At 40.6% G+C, this 22910-nt stretch overlaps 1 protein-coding gene across 1 annotated transcript in view; it reads left to right on the forward strand.

The window, feature by feature from the left end:
• The window catches only part of HS6ST3 (heparan sulfate 6-O-sulfotransferase 3), a 721357-nt gene that overhangs the window by 56412 nt on the left and 642035 nt on the right, over positions 1-22910 (forward strand). The gene's annotated exons all lie outside the window — the stretch shown is intronic.

Below are 22910 nucleotides of genomic sequence, written 5' to 3' on the forward strand. Positions count from 1 at the left end.
TATGGCTCAGCTGGTAAAGAATCCACCTGCAGTGTGGGAGACCTGGATTTGATCCCTGGGTTGGGAAGATCTCCTGGACAAGGGAAAGGCTACCCACTCCAGTATTCTGGCCTGGAGAATGTCCATGGGGTCACAAAGAGTCAGACATGACTGAGCAACTTTCATTTTCACTTTGAAATATTCATTAACCTCTTTAAGTTAATGATCCTATCTGGATGTATTAACAGGGTAGTTTCTTTATTTTTTTTTTTTTGACAAGGTAGAAAGTCTATTCTGACCTTAACTTTTGTCATATAATAAGCCTTTTGTGAAGGAAGTTCCTTCAATATTATACATATAGAGTTTCAACATATTTCTGGCATTTTTTGTGGAAAAGAAGTAAATTCAATGGATATTTTTCTATTAGGCTGTTTCAAGATGAATAATTTCTGAGTTTCTCTGCGATTGTGGGCCTGCTACAGAGCATGTTTATCTTGAGACTGTGTCTCAGCTGCTCCTATGTATCTGCAGATGTGTGGCTTTTCTTTCTTTTTTTTAAATACAAATTTATTTATTTTAATTGGAGGCTATCACTTTACAACATTATATTGATTTTGCCATACATTGACATGAATCCACCATGGGTATACATGTGTTCCCCATCCTGAACCCCCCTCCCAACAAGGTAGTTTCATGAATAATCTTAAATACTTGGATATGGTTTACTGCAAGTGACTAGAATTGATTCCCTAAATTATTTAAGTTGAAGAGATGTGTAAAAAAACACTTCGTAGGATTTAAGAACTTGAGGTCATTTGTCACTTTTAAAATGAATACAGTTTACTGAAAAAGTAATGAAGACTGCTTTGTATTTAAAATGAATTGTTTTGTCTTTCTAGATAGCCTCTAAACAAATCATTTAATGCAGTTTACAACTGATTGTTTGTGAGGTGCTTACCCAGTTTGTAAGATTATTCAGACCCTTTCTATTTCTCTTATTTTTCTGGCTGCTGTCTACCTTCTGTTCATATTAGTGTTTACACCATCCTAATGGCGTTGGGTGATAGAGGCGAAATGCCTAAAAAACAGAAGTTAGATGAGTCAGTGTTTTTCTTATTAACGTTAGCAAAATGTTTTTCCCAAAAGCTGTTAGTTAAAATCAGGTTTTCAGTGTACTGTTGATTTAGTTTATAGTATGTGTGTCTTTCATTAACTTAGAGGATTCTAAACTTAATTGAAAAATAACAGCAGCAAGATATAGTGAAAAGTTTTGAAATTGGACACTGCTGCTGCTGCTGCTGCTAAGTCGCTTCAGTTGTGTCCAACTCTGTGCAACCCCATAGACAGTAGCCCACCAAGCTCCTCTATCCCTGGGATTCTCCAGGCAAGAACACTGGAGTGGGTTGCCATTTCCTTCTCCAACGCATAAAAGTGAAAAGTGAAAGTGAAGTCACTCAGTCGTGTCCGACTCTTTGCAACCCCATGGACTGCAGCCTACCAGGCTCCTCTGTCCATGGGATTTTCCAGGCAAGAGTCCTGGAGTGGAGTGCCATTGCCTTCTCTGGAACTTGGACACAATGGGGTTCAAATCCCAGCGCTGCCATTACTAACTGTAGGACTTTGGAAAGGTAATTTATTTTATTAGCTTCTGTTTTTTCATCAGTTCATGGAGGATAAGATATCTGTCATAAAGAGTTATTTTGAGAATTAATAATAATATATGTTAAAATCTGGTATACAGCATTGCACAATTTTTACCTGATGTGTTTCTCAGTTTATTACAACATATTCAATACTAGAGACTTGTTACTTGATTATATTGATTGCCAACTATATTGTGAAAAGTAGTTATCAGAAATATCATTGGTCAGAGTTTTAACACATAAATGTAATGACCCGTTATTTACATAATCCTATGAAGGTGGTGCGAAGAAGGTGATGGCACCCCACTCCAGTACTCTTGCCTGGAAAATCCCATGGACTGAGGAGCCTGCTAGGCTGCGGTCCATGGGGCCGCTGAGAGTCGGACACGACTGAGAGACTTCACTTTCACTTTTCACTTTCATGCATTGGAGAAGGCAAAGGCAACCCACTCCAGTGTTCTTGCCTGGAGAATCCCAGGGACGGGGGAGCCTGGTGGGCTGCCGTCTATGGGGTCGCACAGAGTCGGACACGACTGAAGTGACTTAGCATAACGTAGCATAGCATGAAGGTGGTGGTTCTCAGTCATAGACAAGCAGTTTTACCGGTTTTATTTAAGATGTACCAGTTTTATTTAATGCACAGAGGATTTCCACGAATTAGGAGACAAACACAGAAGGGAACGTTCAAAGTGATAACTCTAGAGACCTCAGTTTTTCCTTAGGTTGTACTCGCTGTCAAATAGTCATGTATAAAAAGATATCAATTTATGTAACTTGTGGACCAGATATGATCCTGGAATTGGTTATATATAAAATTCTTTTGAAAAAGTAGAAATTTAAATATGTTAGAAGACCTTGATGTTCAAAGAAATCAGAAACTTCTGATAGATGCTCTGGAGTATATTTTTGGATTTCTTGAAAATGCAGTTATAAATCATGTCACAGAGATTACGTCTTATTCTTCTCATTCCTGCCTGGCTATGCTTCCTAGGCCTCTCATGCTCGCCTGGGAAGGAAGCAATTTCATAAACTAATTCATATCCAGGTGCAATCACTTTGTGGAGAAATCTCTTGGAAAAATTGTTTTTCGAGTGTATTATAGTTTATTTAAAGTTATTTTTAAAAATTCAGAGCACACAGGGCCTAGTTCCTGTAACAGGAAATGGCAACCCACTCCAGTATTCTTGCCTGGAGAATCCCATGGACAGGGGAGCCTGGCGGGCTACAATCCATGGGGTCACGAGAGTGGGACACGACTTAGCGACTAAAGAGAGAGAGATTGCATTAGTGAGCACTGAACTGTTAAATGGGGTGTCTCAGATAGCGTCAGTGGTAAAGAATCCACCTACCAATGAAAGAGATGCAAGAGACATGGGTTTGATTCCTGTGTTGGAAAGACTGGAGGAGGAAATGACAACCCACTCCAGTATTCTTGCCTGGGAAATCCCATGGACAGAGGAGCCTGATGGGCTAAAGTCCATGGGGTCACAAAGAGTTGGACATGACTGAACATACATGCATGCTAAGTTGCTTCAGTCGTATCCGATTCTTTGTGACCCTGTGGACTGTAGCCTTCCAGGCTCCTCTGTCCATGGGATTCTCTAGGCAAGAATACTGGAGTGAGTTGCCATGCCTTCTTCCAGGGGATCTTCCTGACCCAGGGATCAAGTCCTTATCTTTTATGTCTGCTGCATGGGCAGGCTGGTTCTTTACCATTAGCTTCACCTGGGAAATCCTAGCATGTATGCATGAACTGTTAATGGAATTGAACTGTGAATCAGGCAGGAGGTAGTGTTGACTGGGAGAATACTGCTACAGGAGAGGATTGCTGTACCATCTATCGTCAAGACACAAGGAAAGTTCACTGTAGTCTCCAGATAAGGAATTGAGATGCAGAGAGACAGAAGACCCAGTGGAGTGACTCAGTGTGGTTGAGGGACCTTTTAAAAGTACAACTTTTATTTTCTCAAAATCTGTACATATTCAATACTTTCCCTATTTTAATTGAAAAAGGGCCAGAAGGGCAGATGTGTTTTGTCATTCATGATAGTGATCAACTGAGGATTAGCTTGATTATTGATCACTGCAGGGAGTTTCTTTCATAAAAAAATCCACATTCATTAAAGCTGTATATTTTCCCCATTTTACCCTGTATTTTTCAGGTTACTTAGTGACCCTTTGACCAGTTTATTAGCTATCTCTCACAAATGTTGTGAAGTTTCAGCTGAATAGATAAGTCATAAAGAGATTGAAGACTCATTAGCCATCAGCCTAAGTGCATATTGGACATAACTGTTTATTTAACAGGGGAATTATAGCACAGTCAATGAATTAATGGCAGGAGAGTCTATCTGGAACATAGTCAGATAGGAACACGTCTGAGTAGGCTCTGGGGAGAGAGGTGAGAGTGTGCTGTATTTACCTCTTCTTGATTTTTGGCCTGCATACCAAAACTATTTCTTTAATGAACATCTCAGTTAATTAAGAAACTTCATATAAAGGTTGGTAGTCTTTGTGTAAACTTCAAAGAAGTGAAAACAGCAATGTTAAGAAAATGAATTTCAGGAAAGTCAACTTCAGTAAGCTTAAATAAATTATAAGAAAAAGATCTGTAAGTGGAAGAATCCATGCAAACGAGATTATTTCTTAAATCAGTGCTCATAAAGTAGTGAGAGGACAGGAAAGCAGGATGAACCCGGGGTAGGTATGCAGCGCTGCAGTTTTCAAGGGCCGAGAAGAGTAGGATTAGAAAGGAATAGTAGACCAGAAACAGGGCATATCGGTGAGGGCAAGTGAGAATAAAACCAGGAAACATGGTGAATAGAACAGGAAGTACACAAAAATTGACAAAAAGTATTTTTTAAGTATGCACAGAAGACTGAAAAAAGAAAATTTCCTCTATTAGATGCAAAGAAAGAGAGATTTGGTACCAAAACAGGGAGCAGAATCCAGTTGTTCATTAAGAAAATGGAGACTTTTCGATGAAAGACAGTGTATAATTTGGAAAATGAAATTGCAAACTATGGTTTGAAAGGCAAGGTAACAAACTCAACTTGACAGGAAATTGATCAAAGATCATTTAAACAAACAGATCCTGATGACCTTCAAATTAGAATGCCAATTATTGATGATTCTGGCTCTGTGGCGCTAAAAATAACATCTTTTTGTTACAGTAGAAAACTATTCTTAGTGATTTTTACATCACCGTGAGCTGTTAGTGCCTGCTTCATTATGCTTTATGTCAAAGGACACAGAAGGAAATTTAATTTTTTATTATGAAAGTAGTTCATGATCATTTTTGTCAAGTGCCTTCATTTTTATAGCATTTTTCCTCCACAACGTAGTGTTATCTCCATTTTCCTGTATCGATGGGATACGATGGGACAAAAGCTCACGTCATTTTAGGGTGATTTGTGTTCACAGTAAGAATTATAGATTTGTCTCAAGCAAGAAAAGCCCATCTGTGTGTCCCAGAGCATCCAGGGCATCAGAGAGGAGTGGACCAAAAGATGAACCCATGGCAGTACCCCTCTTTAAGCATATTATTTTTATTAGAGCATAGTTGATTTATAGTACTATATTTCAGATGTACAGCATAGTGATTCAGTATTTTTGCAGATTACACTTCATTATAAATTATCGCAGGATGATGGCTTGCTCTCCAGTCTTATTTTCAAAAAGCAAGCATTTTATTTGGATCGATTAAAGAAAAATATATAATGTATCTATTTAAAAAAAATTATATGATCCTCCCCTGTAAAGATAGCTTTTTATTATGTCCATGACAGAATGCCATGTACAACTTTATATTTTGCAATTACAGGGATTTGAAGAACCTAGCAAACTTCCACGAAGAGCTTCAAAGATCCCCCACCAGCAGCCTGTGTGTGTGCTCAGTTGCTAAATCGTATCCGGCTCTTTGCGACCCTGTGGACTGTAGCCCGCCAGGCTACCCTGTCCGTGGGAATAATGCCTACACATATAATTTAATATGTATTTGCTCTTAAGATGCCTGAGAATGAATCAGTCCCGTGGAGGATAACCTGTTACCTGAAGACAACTAATTATCTGAAGACAGCTAGTTATCTGGAGGCAGCTAGTTTTCATTAGTAGTGGAAGTTTGATTGAATATATTCACTTTTTTTTTTTTTTTTAAAGAATAAACTTCTGGTAAAGATCCACACTTTATCTAGAAGCTGTAGAGGAAGGTCCACATTGTTGTTTAAAGTAGTTCGCCTGCCATAAAAACAGCATACTGAGCAGTAGCAGCAGTGGAAATAAGACTGCATTCCTATCTGAGTGGTTCTTGTGACTCTGGCCAGGACACTTCAACTCTCTGTCCTCATATTGCCCTAGGCTAGGTGCCCCTGAAGGACCCTCTCAGGCACTCGGATTCTCTTTTGAATTCTCTCTCTTTTTTAAAAATTAATTTATTTATTTTAATTGGAGGCTAATTACTTTACAATATTGTAGTGGTTCTTGCCATGCAATGACACGAATCAGCCATGGGTGTACATGTGTCCCCCATCCTGAACCCCCCTCCCACACCATCCCATCCCTCAGGGTCATCCCAATGCACCGGCCCTGAGCGCCCTATCTCCTGCCTTGAACCTGGACTGACGATCTATTTCATGTATGGTAATATACATATTTCAATGCCATTCTCTCAAATCATCCCACCCTCGCCTTCTCCCACAAAGTCCAAAAGTCTGTTCTTTACATCTGTGTCTCTTTTGCTGTTTCTTTTTGAAAGTTTGTGTAAAGAATCTACATATAAGACCTAAATGGACCAGACTTTTGTGTCACTCTCTGTATGTATATACATATCTCCATATTCTTAAGGGGAAATTGAATGAGGAAATGTGCATGGCAAATCTCTTACCATTTCCTTTTGGCCTGTGGGTTAATGGCTTGAACATATTTCTAGGTAGATGCCTCCTAAATGCTAAAGATGCCCATCGGTAGGAAATTAAGTTATGGGACTTCCATATGATCCCCAGTATGCTAAGTAAAGAATATCTGGATATGAAATAATATGAACAATGCACATTCCTTTAAATAATTACACACACATACATACACACACATATGGTTTGGGTGGATTTATACCCAGTGTCAATAATCTTTGATGGGGGGGTTGTAGGTGACTATTTTTGCACTTAGGAAAAAAAAAACAGTAAATATTAAAAAAGCAATCACCTATTAGTTTCTGAGGGCTACTGTAACAAAGTCCTGCGATTTGGATGGCTTACAACATCAGAACTGTACTGAGTTCTGAGGTCTGTACCTCAGTTCTGAGGTCTGAAGTCTGAAATCGGGGTGTCCAATGGCTGTGGTATCTCTTTGGAACCTGTAGGGGAGAATCCTCCCCTGCCTCTTCTGGTTTCCTGTTGCTCTCCAGCCTTGTTGGTCTTCACTGCGCCACCCTTCCAGTCTCTGCCTCTGTGTGCATGGCCATCTTCCCTCTGCGTGTCTGTGTCTCCACATGGCTTTCTCTTCCCTGTGTGTATTTCTCTTCGTATAAGGACACCAGTGTCAGTAAATTGGGAGAGAAGTTCATCAGTTAGAGGCAGCGAGCATTTCTTTTTCAAACATAGTTTTTTTTTTTTTGCTTCTGTAGTAGCTCAGCTGGTAAAGAATCTGCCTGCAATGTAGGAGACCCCAGTTCGATTCCTGGGTCAGGAAAATCCCCTTTAGAAGGCTACCTACTCCAGGATTCTTGGACTTCCCTGTTAGCTCAGATGGGGAAGAATCTGCCTGCAAGGTGGGAGACCTGGGTTCAATACCTGGGTTGGGAAGATTCCCTGGAGAAAGGAACAGCTACCCACTGCAGTATCCTTGCCTGGAGATTTCCATGGATAGAGGCGCCTGGTGGGTTACAGTCCATGGGGTTGCAGAGTCCGACACGATTGAGTTACTTTCACTTTCATTTAGGTTAGATGTTCTCCAGTTTTCTCATAGCCCATGCTGTCTTTTTACCAACCTTGCCTGGAATGGAAAGAGGATTTTTTTCCCCCCAGTTGCGGTAGTTGATACAATGGTCTTGGGTAGCAGTTTGTGCTTGCTTTTAACATTAGTGTAAGTGAAATACTGAATATAATAATGAGTCTTTTCCTAAGGCTTATAGTTTGTTTCCAGTTATGCCAAGAACAGACTAATGCATATGCATAGAAAAGACATATGTTTGGTGTTATGTGCATAGATAGATGCTCCTGGCTGATAAAATGGCTGAGAAGGCTTATAAGGTACCTTTTCTTTTTTTATTCTCTCTTGCAGTGTCTACATGCAGGCACTTTGCACAGTTTGTTCTCTCAAACCTTGGTATGGCTCCCTCACAGTCAAGCATCCAACCATGTTCTGTGCAGCGAGGGAGATGTGTGAATCTGATGGGACATCGGGGTTTTGATATCAAGCCACTCATTTTTGATTTGGGGAACAGCATCCTCCCCTGAACGGCGGTCTTCCTACCAGTGGTCAGAATTCTATCACACAGCCACTCTAAGGAAACATGTTTTGTAGCCCAGGAGAACACTTAAGGAGATATTTGTGAATGGCCGATGTTGCCTGAACTCGTTCACAGAGCCTGATGAAAAGGACATTGCAGAAGGTTAATGACTGAACTCAGGATTGTGTGGCTGGTGCAAAAAGAAGTCGTTTTATTAGGGGACTGACTTCATTGGGACCGATTCCCTTTCTCTGTTGTGTGTGAATCCTGGTGTCAGTCCTTGAAGGGTCATCGACTGAGAGAATATAAGATTATAATAATATAGATGACGATAATGATCATTTGTATTTCTTTGAACTTGTTAAGAATATGAGTTTCTCATATAATGGCCCCACTCCAAAAGTATGTAACCATACTTTCAAAGAAACAAAAAAGTAACCAGTCATACTGGATTAAGGACCTACCCTTTTCCACTATGACCTTATCTTAAGTAATTAATCTGCAGTGACCCTATTGCCAAATAAGAGCACACTCTGAGGAACTGGGGGCTGGGACTGCAACATATCTTTTTCAGTAGGGGAGGCAATATGGAGATTCAACCCAGGGCAGTCACCATATTCAAATTGTATCTAATCATCTGTTTATCTCCAACACAATCTTCTCTTGAATACTTTCTTTCCATCTCTCATCAGCAAGATATAAAGTTATTTTGACTCTTTTGGGGCTTCCCTGTTGGCTCAGATGGTAAAGAATCCTCCTGCAGTGTGGGAGACCTGGATTTGATCCGTGGGTTGGGGAGATCCCCTGGAGGAGGGCATGGCAATCCACTCCAGTGTTCTTGCCTGGAGAATCCCCATGGACAGAGGAGCTTGGCAGGCTACAGTCCATGGTCACAAAGAGTCGGACAGGACTCAACGACTGAGCACATGACTCTTTTTAAAAAAGTATTTATTTGACTGTGTTGACTCTTAGTTGAGGCATGCAGGATCTTTTGTTGCAGTGTACTGACTCTCTAGTTGTGGTGGGTGGGTTCAGAAGTTGTGGCACTCAGGCTCCAGAGAGTGGGCTTCAACAGTTGCTGCCAGTGTGTGAGCTTAGTGGCTCCACGGCATGTGGGATCTTAGTTCTCTGACCAGGGATCAAACCCATGCTCTGTGCATTGCAAGGCTTATTCTTAAACACTGGACCATCAGGGAAGTCCCACTTTGACTCTTACCTGGATACCTATATCCAGGTAAGATATAGGATAGGGGTACCTATATCCAGGTAATCCCACATCACCAAGACATGACGGGATAAAATGTTTCTCAAATCTCCTTTTTGTTATTATTGCCTCTCCCAGTTCAGACTCTTGCTCTTCTAGCTGAGATATAGAGTATTTTTTTCATTGGCCCCTTCCCTCTTTTTCCCCATTTCCTAACACCCATCTAGTCATCTAGTCGTTGTGCTTCTCTATGATTTCCAGTGCAATATATTCCGTTTCTAAAGTGCATCTCTGTTCTTAATGTGCCCTTGCTCAAAAACCTCCACTGGCTTCTCCTAGTTAAATCTCCAGAGCCTCCCTCTGCAATCAAGGTCTTGCATGACCTGGCTCTCTCTGCCCTTTCCAGCCTCAGTTTTCACAATTCTCACACAGGTACTTTGTGCACTAGCCTGGCACAAGTGCTTACAATTCTCCAAGAATGCTCTGCCCTTTTCCACATTCTCAGTTTAACTGGTAGCAGTAGTGTTAGTCGCTCATGTCCCACTCTTTGTGACCCCATGGACTGTAGCTCGCCAGGCTCCTCTATTCATGGGATTCTCCAGGCAAGAATACTGGAGTGGGTAGCCATTCCCTTCTGTAGCGGATGTTCCTGACCCAGGAATTGAAGCTGGGTCTCCTGCATTGCAGGCAGATACTTTACTGTCTGAGCCACCAAGTTAGCCCCAGTTTAGCTCATACTGGTTGCTTTTATTGAAATGGCCTCCCTCTCTCCCTCTATTACCTGTTAAATTTTCAACCACTCTGCCCTGGCACCTGAACTATCATCACCTCTTGAAGTTTTTCCTGATTCCACCAGTAAGATGTTCTCTCACCTTCATTTGAGTCTCCAAGTGCATTGAGGTACTTGACTTGAGACATTTATCTTCTAAACAAGTCTTGCTCTACTCACATCCCTGTCCAGGGTGAGAACGTGGATGAATGCATGCTTAGTTCAGTTCAGTCACTCAGTCATGTCTGACTCTTTGAGACCTCGTGGACTGCAGCATACCAGGCTTCCCTGTCCATCACCATCTCCCAGAGCTTACTCAAACTCATGTCCATTGAGTCGGTGATGCCATCCAACCATCTCATCCTCTGTCGTCACCTTCTTCCCCTGCCTTCAATCTTTCCCAGCATCAAAGTTTTTTCAAATGAGTCAGTTCTTTGCATCAGGTGGCCAAAGTATTGGAGTTTCAGCTTCAGCATCAGTCCTTCCAATGAATATTCAGGACTGATTTCCTTTAGGATTGACTGGTTGGCCCTAAATTTTAAAGCCCTTGAAGGCAGCATGACCACTCTGTGTCTTCTGCCAGTGGCCAAGGATGCTGCCTTGATCTTGTTAGCCCTATTCACAGGATTTGAGTTATTAGTAATTCGAGCACATAAGAGGATGAAATAGACTTCTGAAGCATTAGTTCAATCAACAGAAATCTGAATGCAGATTACCAAACATGGCAACCAACTTATTAAATGCATTGGCTGCTGGGGCTATTCTGTTGAGAGGGAGCGGCTCTGGGGAGCCACTGTAGGGGATCACGCGTTGATTTCTACATGGGACATCTCCCCACCAGCTAGACTGGGCTTCTGGTACTCATCCTTTCCCCTGAGTGTGGGGAGTGGCTTGAACTTCCTCTGAAAAGGGCTAAGCAGATGTAGCAATTGGATCAATGTCCAGGACGTGTAGTTTACCTGGATCCACCTAATGTTCTGTATGCCAAATATGTAAAAAACAATGTATTTAATTTGAGAAGTTGATGTTATTTACATAAGTATTATTGCTACTATTATAACTAGTATTAAAACAGTATTAAAAATCCCTCTTTAAATTTTAGCAAGTTATATAGGCTAAACTTAAAAACTGTAATCAGTGGTGTTGACCCTTATTAGTGAAGGAATTTCCAATCAGAATACATAGACTAAATGCATTGGATAAAATGTCTGTTTCTATAATAAGTTTCTTTTCATCTGTAGTAGTGAGTACACAGTATCACAGTGATAAGGGCTACGTGAATATAAGGCCACATACTTAGTGGTGAGGGGAACAGGTCATGCGTTTGCATTCCACTCCAGCATCTGTTAGCTGACTGGCTTTGGCTAGGTGGTTAGCCGTTCTGAACCCACGCTTCTCAGTTGTAAAATGGAGTGGCTAGTATCCATCTGAAAGGTTTATTTTCAGGAAGAATTGAGATAATTTATCTAAACCACTTTGCATATTCTCTGGTGCTTAGGAATTTTTCAGTGAATGGAGGTGATTAATAATAATGCTAGTATTAAATAATGTCAGATACTTTGAGATTTAGTATAAGCATCAGTTTTAGAGTGGCAGAATCATCCGTTTTATTTGCATTAATTGAATTGTTTCAACAATGCATTAAAAGGTCAGGGGAAGGATAGAGAATGAGACAATTTGTCTTTAATTGGCTGGTGTGACATGTTTGGGGAAAAAACCCTTTATTTTAATTTCAAAGGATAAGTATAATTATAACAGGTGTCAGAGAAAGTAAAGACTTTCAAAGCCTTCAAATTGTCCCTCAAATGATGTCAGAACTAGGTGTTAAAGCATTCCTAAAATACTTCAATTTTCATTTATTGGTGCCTGTGATTTCACTACTTAGCTTAGTGTAACATCAGCAAAATGTCAAGGATCCTTCTAATAATATTACCTGTAGTATTAAATAATTTTATGAGTAAAGGAGATGGCCTCATACAAATCAATGGAAAACTGAGCTTTCTAATAGATGGACAGATAAAGATAATGAATAGATGGCTCACAAAGGAAAGGTAAAACTGGAAAATAACCATGAGGAGAAAATGTTCTCTGTAATAAGGTAAGTAGAAATGAATACAGCAAAATGTCTATTTTATGTCTTGCCTATTGTGATAGGAAAACTTTTTGCTACAGAGAATTGGGGTCTAGAGATACTGATTACTCACCTAGGTTATAGTAGAATTGGTGAAACTATTTTCTCTCAGTTTGAGAATATGTATCAAGGGCCTTGTAAATATTTGCACCTGTAGACTCTCAATTCTACCTTTGGAAGTTAAACCTAGACAATAATACAAAGATAGGGGAAGGTATATGCATGAAATGTTCATCACAATACTATTTAAAACTGTGAAGACTGGGGACTTCCCTGGTGGCTCAGTGGATAAGAATCCACCTGCCAATGCAGGGGACATGGGTTTGATCCCTGGCCCGGGAAGATCCCACCTGCTGCAGAGCAACTAAGCCAGTGCTCCGCAACTACTGGGCCAGTGCTCTAGAGCCCGCCAGCTGCAACTGCTGAGCCTGAGCATTGCAACTGCTTAAGCCCTTGCCCCTGGAGCCTGTGCGCCACAGCAAGAGGAGCCACTGCAATGAGAAGCCTGTGCACTGCAATGAAAAGCAGCCCCTGCTCGCCACAGCTAGAGAAGGCACGCGCAGCGATGAAGACCAGTTCACCCAAAAAATTACAAAAAAATTATGAGGACTGCAACAGTGTTAATGTCCACTAACCACAGTAGTGGACATTAACATTGTTATATATATATAGGCTTATAATGGCACCCCACTCCAGTACTCTTGCCTGGAAAATCCCATGGACGGAGGAGCCTGGTAGGCTGCAGTCCATGGGGTCGCTAAGAGTCCGACTCAACTGAGCGACTTCACTTTCACTTTTCACTTTCATGCATTGGAGAAGGAAATGGCAACCCACTCCAGTGTTCTTGCCTGGAGAATCCCAGGGATGGAGGAGCCTGGTGGGCTGCTGTCTATGGGGTCGCACAGAGTCGGACATGACTGAAGAGACTTAGCAGCATATATATATATATATATATATATATATATATATATATATATATATATATATATATAGGCTTCCCTGGTGGCCCAGATGGTAAAGAATCAGCCTGCAATGCAAGAGACCTGGGTTCTATCCCTGGGTTGGGAAGATCCCCTGGAGAAGGGAATGGCTACCCACTCCAGTATTCTGGCCTGGAGAATTCCAAGGACTGTATAGTCCGTGGGGTCCCAAAGAATCAGACATGACTGGGCGAGTTTCACTCTTATATATATATATATATATATATATATATATATATATAGCAATAATAGTGTTGAGAAAAACAGGATATATAGCTATATATATACCACAATTAAAGTTTTATAAAAATATATGTGAAAAACTTTAAGGAAAAGCCTAAATTATACCTAATAGAGGTGTTATGCTGATTTTTTCCCCTTGTATATTCTCCAGATTTTCTTTGTTGTAGTACTTATATTTTATGCAAAATGTTTTATGAAATAAAGATTCTCTCCTCATCAAGATTGTTATTGATTATTGGGCAGATAGATTCTTGCCTTGTGGACAAGTTTATCTTGGCCTCCAGGGCAAAAGCTGAATACTTAAATAGGTATTAATGAGCCCTGGATTCAGTAGTAGGAGAGGATGAAGATGTCAAAGGTTAATACAAATTTTGACTGGGTTGATTTACACAGTGAAAATACACGTCCATGCTATTCTGGCAACTTTTCCTTTAAGAAGCTTGACGATTTTTTTTAAAGCTATAAGTGGTAGTCATTTTTAATAATGAAACATTGACAACAGAAAAAGGTTTCTGTATATACCAAGTACTACTATTTTCCATGGCCAACAATGTAAGTACAGTTAATTTATCTTGGTCTGTAATTTATCATACTACTTTCCTGTCAAAACATAGGAGATTTAGGATTGTGTTTAATCTTCCAAAAATGTTCCCCTGAATAAATAAAGAGGAATTGTAAGCATGCTACATTGTTTGTTGAATAAGTCATCTAGTCAAAACTTCTTTTAAGAACACCAAAGACCTCCCCGAAACCAAACCCAAAGTTCACTTTTTCAGTGACTGTTATGGACTGAATGTTTTTATCCTCCCCAAATTCATAAATTGAAGCTCTTATTCCCAGTGTGGCTATATTTGGAGATGAGGATTCTGAGGAATTAATGAGGTCTATAAGAGGTCCTAGAGATGAAGTCGTGATCGGATGGATTAGTGTTGTAAGGGGAGACACAGAGAGTTGGCGCACTCTCTCCCTGCATTTATGCACTGAGGAAAGGCTGTGCGAGCACTTAGAAAGAAGGTGGTCGTCTTCAATCTAAGGGGTGAGCTCTCACTAGACCCCAAATGGTGAGACCTGCTGGCACTTCAGTCTTGGACTTTCCAGCCTCTAGAACTGTGAGAAAATAAATTTCAGTGTGTGTTATTTTGTTCCAGCAGCTCAAGCAGACCAATACAGTGACCTTTGAAAGGATCAGGCACCTAATTTCTTCTTTTAAGTATGGCTTCCCTTTAGCTTCCAGGAAGCTACATCCTCATGATTTTCCTCCTGTTTCTCCCTTCTCATAATTTGGAGTCATCTAACAGTCTGTAAACGGAGAAGGCGATGGCACCCCACTCCAGTACTCTGGCCTGGAAAATCCCATGGATGGAGGAGCCTGGTAGGCTGCAGTCCATGGGGTTGCAAAGAGTCGGACACGACTGAGTGACTTCACTTTCACTTTTCACTTTCATGCATTGGAGAAGGAAATGGCAAGCCACTCCAGTGTTCTTGCCTGGAGAATCCCAGGAACGGGGGAGCCTGTTTGACTGCCGTCTATGGGGTCTCACAGAGTCGGACACGACTGAGGTGACTTAGCAGCAGCAGCAGCAGCAACAATCTAAAATATCTAGTGAATATCTAGTGAACTTTATTATGTAGATGGCACCATTCTATATAATCAGAGAAGCCCACTGAGGTAGGCAGGCTCATCATCCCATTTTATAGACGAGTAATAAATTGAGACCCAGAGAGGATAAATGACTCGTCCAGGTCATACTGTACATGAGAGACCTGGGATTGGAATCCAGCCCCCTGGTTTCAGAGCCTGGTGCTTAACCCCTGCACTCCCTGTTTCTTTCAATGCCCAACCTCCCGCCCCAGTGGCTGAAAACACAGAAGTGACTCATTGAGGGCAGGCTTTGCTATGAGAAACCCAGAGAGTGAATGGTACAAGATGCTCTGATTGGACAACATTATAGTAAGATGTTTTAGAACTCCTGGAAGATGCATAGGATCGAGTATAACTTGCTACAAACAAATTTCAGAATGGGAGAGCTCAATTCCTGGGGCTGTTCCCTCCCAGGCAAGGTCCTGCTGATTTAGGGCAGCACTGGCCATGCAACCATCAAAGGAGGCAGCAGCGTTGGTTTTGAGAACACAGTCAGCTTCACTATCTGGGAGATCTTGGATTTGTTTCTGAACTGCAAGTTCTAAAATTTGTTTGCTTACATCGTACTGCCCCATTCATAAATCATTCATGCTAAGTTGTGTCCGACTCTTTGCCACCCCGTGGAGTGTAGCGTGCCAGACTCTTCTGTCCATGGGATTTTCCAGGCAAGAATACTGGAGTGGATTTCCATGCCCTCCTCCAGGGGATCTTTTGGACCCAGGGACTGAACCCGCATCTCTTAAGTCTCCTGCATTGGCGGGCAGGTTCTTTACCACAAAAATGTATGAAGGCTCTTAGCACAGTGCACAGAATAAATGCAGGCAAAGTTTAGCATTGATGTCCTCTTATGGGAATAAGGATGGTTGACTAGGAACTGCTTATCAACAAGCAGAGGACCTGCAGGCAGGTCGGATTTTTTGAGATGATTCCTTCAGGTCACTCCAACATATGGCAAAAAGGCTGCCATTTATTATGTGGATAACCTTGGACAATTATTGAACCTCTCTGAACCTCAGTTTATTGATCTGTTAGACAAGGATAATGACATTTACTTTCATGAAGATGAAAGTTAGATAATAATGTCTTTAATCGCTGACTTACTTTCTTATTTCTTTAGTATTGAAGCCGTTTAGTAAATGTTATCATTGGAAAGGTCTTTGGCTGTCATTTTTTTCCAGTTTTAATTTTATGGCCATCTTACCTGGAACTCAGTTTTGTCTTTCTCCCATTCAGTGGGATCATGAAATGATAGAGATTTTAATTCCCCCAAAGTTTAGAAATGAGGGGGAGTTTATCAAAGAAATTACATCCTGAAAAATAAGAGAGGAGAAAAAGGATTATAAGACAAAATGTAAACTGGCAGAAAGAGGTATTTCCATTGGTTTAAAATGAGGCAAAACTGAGTTGGAAAAAGCATCAGCACTGACATTTCAGAAAGCAATGAAGTATTTGCCCAGGGACCTGTGAGATAATTTGTCATTTTGGACTTTTAAAGTAAGAGTTAAGAAAGCAGGAGTGAGCAGTTGGCTGACTTGGGAAACTGATTGGTGTTCTCAGAGAATCTGTATTCTTTGTTCAGTGGGAGTAACCTTCTCTGAACAAGAACCTTAAGGGGTCATATTTTGTGACAGTGTGTTTATTTCAGGAGGAAAACAATGTTCATTACCTCTTGGGTTTGTTTTTTTTTTTTTTATGTCTTTTATGATGAATTATTAGAGTTCAAAGGGACTCAAAAATCCCGTAATATAAGACCTTACCCTTGAGCAGGATTATATATAAACATGACCAGATGGATGGATCAAGTTAATGAAACAGACATCTTTGAAGACCTACTGTGGGCTAGGCAATTGATCCACAATACACGAAGTACGGAGGGGAAATAACACAGTCCGTTCCTTCTAGGAACAGTGAAGACAAGAGGAGGAGTGAAAGGGGACAGGACTACAAAGTTACCATAGTACCAACTGGTTAAACACTATAAATTACTGGTTTATACATAGTGCTTTGGAAACACTGAGGAGGAACTGAATATTTCTAAGAAGGATTAGAAAGCTTCACAAAGTATGTGACACATGAGCAGAAATCCAAAGGCTGAACGCTGTATGGAGTGAATGAAACAATATGTCTAAAGGTACAAAACCTATAGAGAGAATAAAAAAAAGAATCACATAGCATGGGTAGCAAAAATTTTGTGCCTCTCTTTTTTTCTCAGGCAAATGATGATATCAAAAGCCCAGAACAGTATCTGCTCTATTTACTGTCCTCTCTGGAAAGAACTCCAGAACCAATCTTTTGGTTCCCACGCTTGTCACTCCCCTAATTGTCAAGGAGTAGAAGATGAAGAGTTGGCTAAAGCTGAAATTTGTTTGTCGGGTTGGTTCTTGACAAACACAGACACCATTTTTCTTATAAACCTTTGTAAAGAATCATCAGGTAAGGGTCTTTAGTCCTTTCTTCATCTCTTCAACATGGAACAAGTTTGGAGATTTCTGGAGCTGTGGGAGATTGTGGAAATATTGCAATCCATGAAAACAAAAATAACTTCTTCTCATAAAAAAAAAAAAGCTAGTGACCATCCAGCCTGAGGACCAGGACTCTGGTAGGCCTCCATGGTTGCTTGGTTGCATGAGTGATAAGAGTGAGTGATAAGAGGTGAGGGTGCAGAAGAAAGTGTGGAAAAGATTTCAAAATGACAGGGTGGTTTCTTTTTGGGAGATGGAGTGGATCTAGATTGGGGCAAAAAGAAGGAGTGGCTTTAAAGAGAGAAAAGCTAACATGGCTTTGAGTTGTTTGAAGTATGTATTGGGAAGAGTAAAGCAAGAAGAAAAATGAGGAGCTTGAACTCTTGGAAGGAAAGGTCAAGGAAGAAACCTGGGAAGAGAAAGTAGGAAGAGTTGGAGAGGAACGATCGTAGAGGTAGGAACAGAACCAGGAAAGTGTAGCCCAAAGAATCACAGAGAGAGCATTTGAGAATGGAGGAGGCAGCACTAGCGCAGACTAGGGGAATTGAGTTGGATGAGAACTCAGAGTCCAGGAGGTAGGGGGTCACTGGTGACATTGTTGAGAATGAGTCTGGAGAAATGAGAGCAAGAACCAGGCTACTTTGGAATGATGAGTGGGTGGAAGATGAGCCAATGGAGGCGGAACATATTTCTTGGTTAACCCTTTGGCAGAGAAGAGAGGAGAAAGGAGGGGCAGAGAGTTCCATGGGTGTTGAGTGTATGTCAATGCAGAAGAATTGAGTGTGTTTGTATTTGATCTGAGAGCTGCAGCCAGGAGGGAGGGAGCTACAGAGGATGCAGAGAGAGGGAAATTTACAGAGGAAGTTTCCAGAGGAGGTGGCAGAGGTTGGGATAAAGAGTATGAACAGGAGGATTACGTCTTGAAGAAGCAGGGCACTTTTTCCTCCAAGACAAGAAAAGACACAGGGATCAATTAAGGTGGAAAAGAGGACTGTGGATTGTGTGAAAGCCTTAGTTTTTAAAGATTTACCAAAAGGCACATTTGCTCTCCATACTAGCATTTGGTAGCATTTATTTTATTTTACTCTATTTTCTTAAAATTTCATAGTTTTTTTTTTTCTTTTGGTTTGCATTTTAAAAGAAATGGAAATATACTAATAAATCCTTGCAGCTTTGCAGAAACCAGTCATTGTCTGAAGCTCTATTACAATGCTGATCTGGAAAGGGTTTTCTTAGGGGGAGATTCCCAGTCACATCTTGCCAATGTGTTTCTTATATAATCAACCTTCGATCAGAATTGGAGAATTATTTAAGGGACAGACTGGTGTTTATGTCTTATTGGTTCTAGACTACAATTTATAATAATAACATTTGTAGGAGTCGTTAAATACATGTACTGTACAAAATAAAAAGAAAATAATACATTGGCAAGGAACCAAAAGCTGTGGATATTAATATTAGAATAGAATATTTACATTCTACAATGGCACCCCACTCCAGTACTCTTGCCTGGAAAATCCCATGGACGGAGGAGCCTGGTAGGCTGCAGTCCATGGGGTCGCTAAGAGTCGGACACGACTGAGTGACTTCACTTTCACTTTTCACTTTCATGCATTGGAGAAGGCAAAGGCAACCCACTCCAGTGTTCTTGCCTGGAGAATCCCAGGGACGGGGGAGCCTGGTGGGCTGCCGTCTATGGGGTCGCACAGAGTCGGACACAACTGAAGCGACTTAGCAGCAGCAGCAGCAGCAAGATGAACCATTTGGCCATTTTTGATCTACAAAAGTAGCAGTTTCATATGGTTCTACTTGATGATAATGTTGAACTTATGAGAGTATCTGAACACATATATACTTCCAGTGGACACTAATGTGAGTCAGTGCCTGTAATGGGGAGAAGCCAGGACTGTGGCCCCAGAAAGGACTGAAAACTATTTTCATCTCCATCTCTTATTAGCTGAATGACCTGGGGCACGTTTCTTCATATCACTGAGCTCTTGTTTTCATTTTTAAAATGTGATAATGATAGTACCTAATGCATAATGTTTTTCTGAGGAGTAAATAATTTATGCACCTTTTAGTAACATACCTGACATGTAGTAAACACTCAATAAATAGCTAATAAAATGAATAATAAGAGCAATAATAACTTAATATATATGGAGCTATATAAGGTTTTAGTAGAAGTATCTTGCTTGTAGTAGAGGATATTGTGTGTAATGAAAATGCTGAATTGGTAGAAATTAACATACACTAAATCGGGTAATATTTATAGCTTTTTAAAGTCCTTCTGAACAGGTTGAATTAATATGGTTGCTCTGGATATCTAGAAATGATGATGCCATGCTGATTAGTGTGTGGATGACAACTTTGTAATGTTAATTATGTGCCAGAAGCTCTCAGAACAGAGCTCTGGGGGTTACCTAAAGGTTAGTTGGTTTCCCTGATGGCTGCCTGCAATGCAGGAGACCTGGGTTCAATCACTGCATCAGGAAGATCCCCTGGAAAAGAGAATGGCAACCCACTCCAGTATTCTTGCCTGGAAAATTCCATGGACAGAGAAGCCTGTTAGGCTTCGACTCATGAGGTTGCAAAGAGTTGGACATGACTGAGTGACTAACATTTTTATTTACTGTGTTATTGAGGGGTATTTTAAAGAGTTTCAAATTGTCCATTTTCTTATATTCCTGACATATATTATAAAGAATATTTAGAAATATGGTGATTAATTTCAGGGAGACCTAAATTTCACTACCAGGTTTCTTTCTCCTGTGATCATGAGTTCATTTAACCTGAATTTACTCTGGCTATCTACCGGAATATGAGAATAACAACTTTCCTTATAGCTTGGGACTATTCTGCAGACAAATAAGGGATGTGACATTTAAGCACTTATTTAGTCAAAGCCTTTCTATGTATGCTCTGATAAACACTGTATTTGAGTTCTGCTCTCAGAGAGGATATAATCTAGTAGGGTAGATGGATATACAGACAGTTGCACTTTGGGTGGTAAAAATGCAGTGAAAGAGGCAAGAATGCAGTAGACAAGCCCAGAGGACTGGGCTTTTTAGAAAGGGAGACAGTACTTGAGGCTGGTATAGATTCAGAACTTCAAGAAGCAAAAATTTCTTTTTCCTATAATTGAAGGCTACAATACCAAATCCTAGTTTGAATGTCTTGATTTCCTTTAATTGCTTAATTTCTTGAATTTAATTTTACGAGTATATATTTGCTATACAGCACTAGAGTCACTGGAACAAGGGTCATGCCATCTTTCCTTTGAAAAATGTTGAGTGCCTACTGTGTGCTGAACATTATGCTAGATGCTGCTTGAAATATGGAAAGAAGTGACAAATAACCTTTGCCCTTAAGAAGTTATGGCCTAGTTAGGGATTCTAATGCATTAAGGCAGAATGAGATAAGTGCAGCTACAGGGAGTCCGGTAATGTGTATAGGAGGCTGAGACAATGAAATGTCCATAGTATATGTGAGGATTCACAGAATAGATAGTGGGAATTTATCTGGATCTTTGCAAGTGAATGGGACATGGAAGTGAAGTGAGCTTCAGCAAATGCAGGGAAGCATGAAATTGCATAGATTCTCTGAGTAGTTAGGATGGCTAGAGGGTAGTGATTTTGAAACAATAAAGTAGGGAAGTAGATTGGAAAAGGAGATGGGGCTAAAATTTAGGGGTTTTACCCATTGTGGTCTCTGCTAAAATCTCTACTATAGAGTTCTTTTTCTATTGAGGATGGAGGATCTAAAAATATGTTTTTAATTTTACTGTACTTCAGAGGAAAGAATCACACCAAACTCAATGATCTGGTCCTTAGCAGAGCCTTTAATAACAGTACTGGGTGCATTGCAATTTGAACTCGTGGGAAGGAGAGGTGAATTAGGAGGCTACTGTCCAAACACTCTGAAAGGGTGATACTTGTAAGTCACTTCAGTCGTGTCCGACTCTGTGAGACCCCATAGACGGCAGCCCACTAGGCTTCCCCGTCCCTGGGATTCTCAGGGCAAGAACACTGGAGTGGGTTGCCATTTCCTTCTCCAGTGTATGAAAGTGAAAAGTGAAAGTGCAGTCGCTCAGTCGCGTCCGACTCTTAGCGACCCCGTGGACTGCAGCCTACCAGGCTCCTGCGTCCATGGGATTTTCCAGGCAAGAGGACTGGAGTGGGGTGCCATTGCCTTCTCCAGAAAGGGTGATAAGTGACCTTTAATTCAAGATGGGTGAGAAAGCATATATAGAAAGCTTCTCTTCCCACACAAAACTCAGGGAAATATGTAAAAGAGAAGGCTGTCATACAGAGTGAATAAGTCAGAGAAAAGCAGACATCGTGTACTAACACATGTATGTGGAATCTGAAAAAACTGTATGTGTGCTCAGTTGCTAAGTTGTGTCTGATTCTTTGTGACCCCATGGACTGTATAGATACTCTTATTTACAAACCAGAAATAGAGACACAGACAGAGAGAAAAACATATGGATACCAAGGGGGAAAGGAGGGGATGGGATGACTTGCGAGATTAGGATTGACATATATACACTTTTAATACTATATATAAAATGGATAACTAAGGAGAACCTACTGTATAGCACAGGCAACTCTACTAAGTTCTTTGTGGTGACCTAAATGGAAGAGAAATCCAAAATAGAGGGGAAATATGTATACATATGGCTGGTTCACTTTACTGTACAGTAGAAACGAGCATAATATTGTAAAGCACTATACTCCAATAAAAATAAAATCTTTATGCAAGAAGGCCAAAAAAACAAAACCTCCAAACAAAACCAATTGTTATATATCTCCACTAAAAGAAGGAAGTAGATGAGGTTAAGCATAAGAACACAAGCGAAAATTATCTCCCATTAAAGAAGAAGTCAGTAGGGAATTATAAGGACCTGAGAAAGAATTCTATCCTGAAAGAGATCAGAATTACTTACACACACAAAGATTTGCTTGTAAGGAAACAGAGATAATTGAATAGTCTGAAAAAGAGTGTAGAATGAAAATATTGAATACTTTCAGAGTGATAAATGTCTTCACACTTATAAAACCAAAACAAGTATTTGTAATATAAGAATAGATATTTGGAGATCTTGGAAATAAACAATAAAATTATTAAAGTGAAATTATAGCTGGTAGACTATGTACTAGCTTAAGTGAAAGTTGCTCAGTGGTGTCTGACTCTTTGTGACCCCATGGACTGTAGCCTGACAGGCTCCACTGTCCATGGAATTCTCCAGGCAAGAATATTGGAGTGGGTAGCCGTTCCCTTCTCCAGGGGATCTTCCCAACCCAGGGATGGAACCCAAGTCACCTGCATTGAAGGCGGATTCTTTACTGGCTGAGCCACCAAGTAAGCCCATGTGATAACTTGGACACAGCTTAATAGTAAACCAATAAA

This window comes from Bos indicus, chromosome 12, assembly GCF_029378745.1.
Source record: "Bos indicus isolate NIAB-ARS_2022 breed Sahiwal x Tharparkar chromosome 12, NIAB-ARS_B.indTharparkar_mat_pri_1.0, whole genome shotgun sequence".
Classification (NCBI taxonomy): Eukaryota; Metazoa; Chordata; class Mammalia; order Artiodactyla; family Bovidae; genus Bos; species Bos indicus.